Below are 11,773 nucleotides of genomic sequence, written 5' to 3' on the forward strand. Positions count from 1 at the left end.
TTTGTTGGTCGTTCTGTGTATTTTTTTACATGAGTGCCGCCCTGTGATGAGGTGGCGACTTGTCCAGGGTGTACCCCGCCTTCCGCCCGATTGTAGCTGAGATAGGCTCCAGCTAATAAGCGGTAGGAAATGGATGGATGGATGTTAGAGTGCCTGCTGGTCACGAAACATTGCAGGAATGTAGCAGCAGAGTGCGGCATATACGGATGCAAAATTATACTTTCACAAAATAAAAGCATGTTTTATTCTAAGTTTATGAGCTGGAGTATGTTTAGAACAATATATAGACGTATCATTTTGGTTTTAAAACGATAGCAATTGCCCACATCGTCGGTAGCAGTCATGGCGCCTGTTGTTTAGTGGGCCATACTCTCGTTTTACACGACTTTGCCACTAGTGGTAGCTGTATCACAGTATGAGAATCACTGCTGTAGTGCCATGATGCACTGCATTATAAAAAGACGATGATTTTTGCTTGCCACTTTAGGCAGAGATACTATATATATTTTTAGTATCAAATTTTAAATATTTTTTAGATCTAGATTTAGATGTATCATGATCAATATAATAGTGTCTCACTCGATGGTCCGTTTGGTCAAGCTGGCAGGGGACGTTTCCTGTGGAATTTGACACTCCATTAATTTGGTATAGCTTGGCTCAAAAGTTCCACATTTGCAGCGTGACCATGTCGCACTCTCTCGGCTTCCGTCTGCTCCAAAGTTACAGCCTCTTCTTCGTGCTCGCTTCTATAACCAGCAGTTCATCCTCCGTATCTTTAGTTTGAAACAGATAAGGTACTAAATCCTCATGTGTCAAAAAATAGTAGTTTTCGTTGTCTGATACCAAGTGTGCCATGTTTAGAAAACACACTGGCATTTGATTCAGGAAGTAGGAACATTTTTTCAGCCGGAAGTCAGAAGTGTGCTGCTATGAAAATGGAAATTAATGCCCCGACGGCGTGGCGCAGTTGGGAGAGTGACTGAGCCAGCAACCTGAGGGTTCCTGGTTCGATCCCCAGCTTCAACCAACCTAGTCACGTCCGTTGTGTCCTTGAGCTAGACATTTCAACCTTGCTCCTGATGGGTCGTGGTTAGCGGCTTGCATGGCAGCTCCTGTTATCAGTGTGTGAAGGTGTGTGTGAATGTGGAAATAGTGTCAAAGCGCTTTGAGTACCTTGAAGGTAGAAAATGCTATACAAGTATAACCCGTTTACCATTTACCCGAATAATTAGTTCCGACTGTGCATAAAATGACCAAAATACAGTAAATATTGAACATATTACATATTGTTATGATCGTGTCTGTGACTACATTATATATATAGATTTGCAGTGTCACATCAAACGTTGATGGAAGGTTTTGAAATTGTTTTAGAGGGCTTTGAAGGCTACAACAGTGACTCCCAATCTTGCAAGCGTTTTTTTAAGCATCTTTAAAATCCCCCAAAAAAGACATGTGTGTTCTTGTCTAGGGATGATGTTTGATAAGAAATTATCGAGTTCGAGTCTATTATCGAATCCTCTTATCGAACCGATTCCTTATCGATTCTCTTATCGAGTCCAGATAGGTTGTTGTATATGGAAAAAAACACACAATATTTGGTTTAACAAAAGCTCACTTTTATTATATAAGAAAACAATTTAATCTAATAAATAAATAAATATTGAATGTTACCCCCCTAAAAAAATAAAATAAAAAAAATATATACAGTAACACAAAAACAACCTGTCTCTGTTATCACTATAGGTGTATAAATAATAATATAGTGTTAAATAAAATCAGTCCCTTGGGCACAAAACTGGAAATAATACAGCTCTCCAAAAAGTGCAATTCTGCTGCTATGTTTATGATGCTTTGACATTTTTGCACTTTAAAGAAAGAAAGAAAATTCTATGAAGAAAAAAGTTGTTTGCAAATGTGGTTACAATGCCAAAAAATGAAAAGTTAAAGCTAAAAAAAGAAATACACTTTATTGAGTTAACATTATTTCTTTATAGGGGGAAAGATGTTACGAGCTAGGGAATATAACAACTACACTACCCATCATGCAACGGGAGTGACGAGCATGCGCGGTAGCCCTGAAAAGTGTTGTTGCATGTCGTCACCCGTGAAAGTAAACGTCAAGAACTCAGCCAACACGCCTCGTCTGCATTATTTATAATTAGACAGACAACACATATACAGTGTGAAAAACAAAAGTTAAAAAAGGGAGATGTGTTGTATATATATGTATGTGCTGCGGTTGCTTTAAGAACGTTGCGCCAGCTGCCGTAAAGGAGGTGCGTTGCTAGCCTGGTTGCTATGTTTCCGGTGGGTCGTAAAAGTGTTCTTCATGAGTTTGTACCCTGCTCAAATCTCTCAGTAAAGTTATTCATTGGATTATACCTTTTGTTTTGAACTTTATTACACCTTGGAGCGCTTTTTCCCGTCCATTGTTTTCCTGCTTTCGCTATCTGCGCCTAATGACTGAGCTACATGACTGATTTATTGTGATGTCACACGGAGCATGTCTGGTCGGGACGGGATTCGTTACGAGGGATTCGAATAAAGAACCAACTCTTTTCTTTACTATAGTGGTCTCGATAACGGGTACCTGTTCTCAAAAAGGGATTCGAGTCCGAGGACTCGGTTATTTTCTTATCGAACAACCGGGAAAACCGGTTTCGAGTATCATCCCTATTCTTGTCTCTCATAATGATTGTGAACAATAGGCAAAATTCCCCAGAAAGTGCAGTTCCCCTTTAAATATCAGCCCGAGAGTCGCAAAAGAAACTATGCATTTCTATTCTATTCTATTCTATTCTATTCTATTCTATTCTATGCATGTAAAGTCTCCGATATAATCTCCGATACAAGCAGTCCTGCAGCGCATTTACTTGTGCAAAACTGGACAGTCAGCTAACATCTAAATGTCCTCCAATAAGCACACACTCTTGGTCTTTAATTGCATTTTAGTGAAGTCATTTACAAAAGATAAACATGGTAGGCTGTAGGCTACTAGGAGCAGCTACACAACAGCTAAGCACACAATAGCTAGACATACGTAATATGTGTCCTTAGTTGAACAATTTTGCAGTCTAAAACAATATAAACAACTATCAAATAATTATAGTTGCATATAACTTACAGATAGGGCAGAAGGCAGAAGTGTATTGAAAAGTATCCAGTAACAAGCGTGTCCGCATCGTTTAACTTACTGCGTCATGAGCTTAACTTGATAAATTATTGTGAGCATTAGGTGTCGCCATACAAACAATCACCACACCACTTCAACTTAAAGACAGCATAAGTCCATTTCAGATGGTTAATAAAAATAGGTTAGTGTTTTCATACCTTCCATTGTTATCCGTTTGACTAATTTCACTTTAAGCCTTTTTTAACATTCCACACAACAAAGTACGTATGAGTCGTGCTAATATCGTATCGGATTGATATTGGCGTCGGCCTAGGCTCAGATATCAATATCAAATGGGAAGTGAAAAGTTGTATCAGGACACCCTTAGTAATTCAATTTTTTAATATATTTTTCGCAAACGGAGTTTATTTGTGAAATGCATTGAGGGACATCACAGTAAAAGAAGCATAATGTGTTCATTTATGACATGACATGATGTGACCTGACTTTAGTTTGAGAGAAGAGCTGATCTGTATGTATAGCAATATCGATTAATAGTGGTATCGCAAATGAAGGTCTGTACATATCAGTATATCGGATAGTGGTAAAAAAAAAAGTCACGGCGGTTTTTAGCTTTGGTAGACTGCACGACTCTGGTATTATGGTTTTCCAAAAAATGCTGCTGTGTGATATGAAAAAGGTGAAACGTAAGCAACATTTTAAGCATTTTTGTGAGTGCAAACACATTTTGTTTAAGATAGAGGACATTTTTTACAAGACAATCAAAAGCGACAGAAACTAATTGCCGATGTCATCCGCTATACTAATCACAGCCACTAGGGGGCATAGTTGCATTGTAATGTGATGTCGTATTCAGCATTATAGTCACTTCATTCATTCATTCCACTTATTAGACTCTGAAAAAATATTCTGAAGTGTTAAAGGTATGAAAACGGTTTATTAATATATGGCTGATTTTCACAGTAAACATTCCCAATCTGTCCGTCATTCTCACCTCCCATGTAGAGATGGAAATACGACAGCATGGCGTTCACAGCCACGGCTACGGGCCCCACGGTGGTCTGCAGCGCCGCCTCGTCCCCCTTGTGGGAGCACACGGAAGCTAGAGCAGCGGCCCGCCTTTCCCCTTACATTATAGCGACACGGCCCATCCTGCTGGTACCAATATCATTTCCATATTAGTGACCATGCATAAATCCATACATCTCGTATGAATGCGTAGCTTAAGGTACTTCAATATGCACATAATTCATGCAATCACGCTGCATCTGTTAGGTGCAAACATGTAGATTTCACTCCCGACACCTGCTGAGTCCAAGCAAAACATGTTTTCTAGCTTCATGTGTGTAATTTAGCATATATTCATTAGGTACACATGTGTTATATGCTTAATAATAGTACAGAGTAGGGGTACACAAAAAGATTGATTCACATCCGAATCGCGATTCTTATTCATCCCGATTCTAAATTGATTTATAATTTTCAAAAATCAATTAAAAAAATACATAAATAATACATTTATTTTATAAGACAGGCAGCACGGCGGGACAGGGGTTAGTGCATGTGCCTCACAATACGAAGGTCCTGAGTAGTCCTGAGTTCAATCCCGGGCTCGGGATCTTTCTGTGTGGAGTTTGCATGTTCTCCCCGTGACTGCGTGGGTTCCCTCCCGATACTCCGGCTTCCTCCTACCGCCAAAAACATGCACCTGGGGATAGGTTGTTTGGCAACACTAAATGGTCCCTAGTGTGTGAATGTGAGTGTGAATGTTGTCTGTCTATCTGTGTTGGCCCTGCGATGAGGTGGCGACTTGTCCAGGGTGCACCCCGCCTTCCGCCCGAATGCAGCTGAGTTTGCCTCCAGCACCCCCCGCGACCCCAAAAGGGACTCGGGTAGACAATGGATGGATGGATTTTATAAGACTCAGTTTAAAAAAATATGTTTTAGGCCATCTCAAAGCAACCAGAAGGAGCTTTTCTAACCTGTAGTCTGTTTTAAAATAGTTTCATTATAAATACTATACCAAATAATACATTGCGAGAGTCGTGTTGAATCGAGGGCATCACTGTGGTACGGGGGTTAGTGCGTGTGCCTCACAATACGAAGGTCCTGGGTTCGATCCATGGCCTCGGGATCTTTCTGTATGGAGTTTGCATGTTCTCCCTGTGACTTGGTGGGTTACCTCCGGGTACTCCGGCTTCCTCCCACTTCCAAAGACATGCACCTGGGGATAGGTTGATTGGCAACATTAAAAATGGTCCCTAGTGTGTGAATGTGAGTGTGAATGTTGTCTGTCTATCTGTGTTGGCCCTGCGATGAGGTGGCGACTTGTCCAGGGTGTACCCCGCCTTCCGCCTGCGACCCCAGAAGGGACAAGCGGTGTTGAATCGACAATCGATTCTGAATCAAATCGTCACCCCAGGAATTGGATCAAATCGTTAGGTACAGAACAAAGTGTATGCACTGTGATGATGACCTGGTGCTCGTACGGGGAGAAGCACTCCGAGTCGACGCCGCGGTTTCGTACAATGTATCTGTAAGCATTAGTGACGTCGCCGCTGCTGCAGTCCACTAGGTTCTGCGGGCTGAGCGGCACCAGGACCCCCGTCTTCGTCTTCATCTGGCCTTGCAGGGCGCCCAAAGCGCCCAGCATGACCCGCATGAGCCCTGGTTAAGTCCGCCAGTCCACACTGCGAGGCAACGTTAGGGCCTGGCGGGCTTTAACGTCTCCTCCATCTTTAAACCATTCAGCTTCCTGTTGACCACTGCTGTCTTAGCAAGAGAGAAACGCGTCATGGTGGAGGATTTCTGTCTGCTTGAACCACCTTCCCCCACTAGAGGTCAGTGTTCTTTAGTTATGAAACTAACCACGTCTGCTCGGTGGTTCAGTCCCAGGGTGAAGTTCTGTTTACCCATCAAAACGTCCTAGTTGTGTCTCAGCACCCCTTCCACGTTCTTCTCCCATACGGCTCTCCTGAAGGCTGCCTCGGTCTAAAAAGCAAAACAATAAGAGAGACTTTCAAGCACGCTAGACACACTATTCAACCCCAGGACATAATCTTACCTGGTTCTGATTAACCTTTTCATCGCGGAAGGTCCACTTTAGCCACATGTGTTTTAAAGATGAAGGAGAGCAGCTAAGGACCAGGAGGCCCGAAAAAAGCACAGTGCAAAGAATACGCATCCTGCAACAAACACACAAAAGTTACATTTCTATATCAAATTACTTTGGCGTAGTCATGTCTTATTTCCTGCTTTGAGGTTCTGAATTGACACCAAAAAAAAAAAAGTAATTACTTGGTTTTAGTAGTAATCATCACAAAAATGTGTTTATTTTCACAAATTAGTTTTACTTTTTTTTTTTGTTTGATCATTGTTATTATTTCATCATTTTAAGCTTTATATCATAGATTTAAAATGCCATCTATTTTCTACCGCTTGTCCCTTTTGGGGTCGCGGGGGTAGCTGGAGCCTATCCCAGCTGCATTCGGGTGGAAGGTTGGGTACACCCTGGACAAGTCTATATTTAAAATGGATCCATTAAAACATCCAAATATGATTTTTCTTTTCTTTGAAAAAACTATCTCTGAAAGTGACAACATTTGGTGGTATAAGTCTTTTATTTGATCATTGATATTGATGTATATTTTTGGATAATTTTGTTGAATTTTATGTTTTTGTGACCTCGTCGAAAAGCAATTTGCTGCATCATCTGCCTCATATTGTGACCATCGTGACTTGGTGTATCATGCTTGGCTATAATGTATCCAGTTAAAAGCATTTAGACATCAAATTTTATGGCAAAACTTAAAGTGAACTACATTTTTTTTTTTTTTAAATCTTCTAAAAAACTTTTTTTCATTTAATTATCTATCTTTAAAGGTTACATTATACTAATGTTGAACGTTTTATAATTGATTTGTTAATTTTTGTGTTTTTTGACCCCCTCAAAAACAGGATGCTGCATCATGCTAAGCTATATATGATATATTTAAAATTGATCAAGTTAAAGGCCTACTGAAACCCACTACTACCGACCACGCAGTCTGATAGTTTATATATCAATGATGAAATCTTAACATTGCAACACATGCCAATACGGCCGGGTTAACTTATAAAGTGCAATTTTAAATTTCCCGCTAAACTTCCGATTGAAAACGTCTATATATGATGACGTATGTGCGCGGCATCAATCGTTGAAACGGAAGTATTGGTACCCCATTGAATCCAATACAAAAAAGCTCTGTTTTCATCTCAAAATTCCACAGTATTCTGGACATCTGTGTTGGTGAATCTTTTGCAATTTGTTTAATGAACAATGAAGACTGCAAAGAAGAAAGTTGTAGGTGGGATCTGTGTATTAGCGGCTGGCTGTAGCAACACAACCAGGAGGACTTTGACTTGGATAGCAGACGTGCTAGCCGACGCTAGCCGCCGACCGCACGGATGATCGGGTGAAGTCCTTCGTCCCTCCGTCGATCGCTGGAACGCAGGTGAGCACGGGTGTTGATGAGCAGATGAGGGCTGGCTGGCGTAGATGGAGCGCTAATGTTTTTATCATAGCTCTGTGAGGTCCCGTTGCTAAGTTAGCTTCAATGGCATCGTTAGCAACAGCATTGTTAAGCTTCGCCAAGCTGGGAATTATTAACCGTGTATTTACATGTCCATGGTTTAATAGTATTGTTGATCTTCTGTCTGTCCTTCCAGTCAGGGATTTATTTATTTTGTTTCTATCTGCCTTTGAGCCCGATGCTATCACATTAGCTCAGTAGCTAAAGAGCTTCTCCGATGTATTGTCGTGGAGATAAAAGTCACTGTGAATGTCCATTTCGCGTTCTCGACTCTCATTTTCAAGAGGATATAGTATCCGAGGTGGTTTTAAATACAAATCCGTGATCCACAATAGAAAAAGGAGAAAGTGTTGAATCCAATGAACCCTTGTACCCAAGTTACGGTCAGAGCGAAAAAAAGATACGTCCTGCACTGCACTGTAGTCCTTCACTCTCACTTTCCTCATCCACAAATCTTTCATCCTCGCTCAAATTAATGGGGTAATCGTCGCTTTCTCGGTCCGAATCTCTCTCGCTGCATTGTAAACAATGGGAAAATGTGAGGAGTCCTTCCTCCGGTGACGTCACGCTACTTCCGGTATAGGCAAGGCTTTTTTTTATCAGCGACCAAAAGTTGCGACCTTTATCGTCGTTGTTCTCTACTAAATCCTTTCAGCAAAAATATGGCAATATCGCAAAATGATCAAGTATGACACATAGAATGGATCTGCTATACCCGTTTAAATAAAAACATTTCATTTCAGTAGGCCTTTAAAAGCATTTAGACACAACAGCTTATGGCAAACCTTTAAATGTGTAATATTTTTTGTGTGAAAAATATATTTCTAAAAATGACAATATTTGAAGAGACATGTTTTTATTTGAACAACATTGATCCTTATTTTGAATAATTTTGTTCGTTTTTGTGACACCCTCAAACAGGATTCTGTATTACGCTAAAAGCTATGTATGATATATTTTAAATGTATCCTGTAAAAGCATTTAGACAACAAATTTTATGGTAACAATTAAAATGAAAAAGCATTTTTGTTTTTCAAAAAACCTATCTCTAAAAATGTCATAATTTGGAGATACATGTTTGTATTTGAACCTCGTGTTATTTTAAAAAAAATGTTTTTTATCATTTTTGTGGTTTTTGTGACCCCCTCAAATACAATATGCTGCATCATGTTAAGCAACATATGATGTAGTTCAAATGTATCCAGTTCAAATAATTTATACATCAAATATTATGGCTAAACATAAAGCAAAAAAAATAAAAATATTTTTATTCTAAAAATCTTGAAAAATCCATATCTGAAAATGACAAAAATACATATATACCTGTATGAGTTGAACAACATTGATACTTATGTTGAATTTTCCATAACAGTTTTGTGTTATGGTTTAACAGAGGGGAGATGTCGGCTCAGAAACCAGGAGGCAGTAATGTTCAATAATTTATTATATATATATAGTCAATATATATACATATATAATAATAATAAACAATACTAACTAATAAACTAAACTAAGGAAATGGAGAGTGTCAAAACCCAAGTGTGTGTGTGTGTGTGAGTCTATGTGTGTAGTTAGCTGAGGTGTGTGTTACAAAGTGTTGCGAGTGAAGGAACGAGGCAGTCCGTGGGGCAGGCAGGTGGTCCAGGGCAGTAGAGGAGTGACAAGGTCCGTGTCTGGGCGAGGTTCAAGGATCCAGGAAGGCAATCCAAAGTCCACAGGGGAAAACAACGGAAGAATCACCAAGGGCAAAACTCGGGAGGGCACTGAGGGAGGACAAACAAGGAAGTCAGGCACGGAGGGAAAACGCAGAGGGAAAACAAAGAGCGTCAAGCTAGAGTAGGCTTACTGTACACCATTGAGAAACTAAGGTCCCACCAGGATCCTTGGGTCCACTGGTCCTTTATTCAGCTCCCTCTCATCAGGTCCAGGTGCGCTGATTGCAGATTGTCTCCGGCTGCGGCGAAGCGTGGGCGTGGCAAGCGCGGGGGCGTGTCTTGCAGGAGCTCACAGCGGAGCCTCTAGGTGCTCCCGCAGAGGAGGGAGAAGCAGACTGCGCGTGCGCCGTAACATTTTGTTCATTTTTGTGACCCCCTCGAAAACAAGATGCTGCTTCTCAAGGGGCTAGCTATCCCTGATTAATTGAAAGTGAAATTCAATTTGTTTGTAGTTTGAACACAGCTGACTACTGTTTCTAAATCTTCCTGTTTAAACCAAACTACAGCTGTAGAATTTATTTGTATTTTTTTAGCCTTTATTTAACCAGGTAAAAATCCCATTGAGATCAAAGATCTCTTTTCCAAGGGAGACCTGGCCAAGAGGGCAGCAGCAAGGTTATATTAAAAACAGTAAACAACACATAAAACATCAAATTTACAACATTACAACTTGCTCACATGACACATGTGCATACAGACAAGGTAGACTGCAGTCCTTTCACAGAAGCTAAAAACTTATTCAATGTAACAAGGGTTTGAAGTTGAATATTCGATTGTAGGTTATTCCAAGCCTTTGGTGCTGAAAACCTAAATGCTTTCTTGCCCAGTTCAGTTCTTACTTTGGGGACGACAAATTGCAGAACTTTCATTGAACGAAGATTGTGACTTCCTTGTTTCTTTGTTAAAAGACAAGATAGATAAGATGGAGTGATACCCAGAATGGTTTTGTAGATGAAAACATACCAATGATTGAGGCGTGGAGCGCATAAAGATGTCCAGTTAACCATTGAGTATAACACACAATGGTGAGTAAGGGGAGCACAGTTGGTGATGGATCTCAGTGCCCCGTGGTATACACTATCCAGCTTGTGGAGACAACCACCAGTAGCATTCATGTACAACACATCTCCATAGTCAATAACAGGTAAAAAGGTTGTTTCCACCAATTTCTGTTTCACAGTAAAAGAAAAGCAAGACTTGTTTCTATAATAAAATCCCAGTAAAAGTTTCAGATTTTTTACAACATACTGAATGTGCTCCTTAAAACTCAAGTGGTCATCAATTAAAAATCCTAAATTTTTAAAAGCAGATACTAACATAATTTGTTGCCCATTTCTTGTTAAAATGTTTTCACACAGTGCTGATCTTACAGTTTTTGATGTGGTAAAGAACATACACGTTGTTTTCTCTGCATTTAAAACCAGTTGAAGATAGCAAAGTTGTTCTTGTACTCTGTCAAAGCCATATTGTAGATATTTAAAGGCCTCAGCAGGAGTGGGTGCTGTGCAGTAAATGACAGTATCCTCAGCATAGAAATGGAAAGTTGAGTTCGGAATATTCTGTCCAAGATTATTTATGTAAATAGTGAATAATAAAGGGCCCAACACAGAACCTTGAGGGACACCCTTTTTCACTTGCAGTACGTCCGAGGAGGAACCTTCTATCTGAACAGCCTGAGTTCTACTTGTGAGATAATTTGCAAACCATCCAACTGCTTGCTGAGAAAAACCAATAGCTGATTAAAATTACATGATCAACAGTATCAAATGCCTTTGAAAAGTCAATGAAGAGGGACAGACAACACTGCTTCTTGTCAACAGCTTCAGTTACATCATTTATAAACTTCATAGCAGCAGTAACAGTACTGTGATTTTTGCGAAAACCTGACTGAAATGGTGACAGAATAAAGTTGGTGTCCAAAAAGTCTTTTATCTGTTCACTGATAAGGGATTCAAGCACTTTTGCCAGAACAGAGAGTTTAGAGATCGGTCTGTAATTATTTAGATTACATGTGTCACCTCCTTTTAATAGGGGGATTACAAAGGCAGATTTCCAATCCAAGGGGATTTCATTTGAAATTAGAGTAAGGTTAAAAATGTGAGTCAGTGGTTCAGCTATAATTTCAGCTGCCAACTTTAAAAGAAGACACTTTAGAAGACTCTTTTGCCTGAGTAAAGTGTTGTTGACAGAACAAATATAAAATGCTAATGAAAAAAAAAAACAATCTACCTGGTTGGAGTCCAGTTTTCGATTATTTTGTTGTCATGGTAAATGAAACAAGCTTCTTATTGATTGTCCTTCTCCTTTTCAGTACATCATGAACTTTCATGTGAATCCACTTTGTAACCACT

At 39.9% G+C, this 11,773-nt stretch overlaps 1 pseudogene; it reads right to left on the reverse strand.

The window, feature by feature from the left end:
• Nucleotides 1–720: 720 nt before the first annotated feature.
• LOC133656393 (cathepsin K-like) lies at nucleotides 721–6,377 on the reverse strand (annotated as a pseudogene).
• Nucleotides 6,378–11,773: the final 5,396 nt, after the last annotated feature.

The sequence above is a fragment of the Entelurus aequoreus genome, linkage group LG08, assembly GCF_033978785.1.
Source record: "Entelurus aequoreus isolate RoL-2023_Sb linkage group LG08, RoL_Eaeq_v1.1, whole genome shotgun sequence".
NCBI classification, from domain to species: domain Eukaryota; kingdom Metazoa; phylum Chordata; class Actinopteri; order Syngnathiformes; family Syngnathidae; genus Entelurus; species Entelurus aequoreus.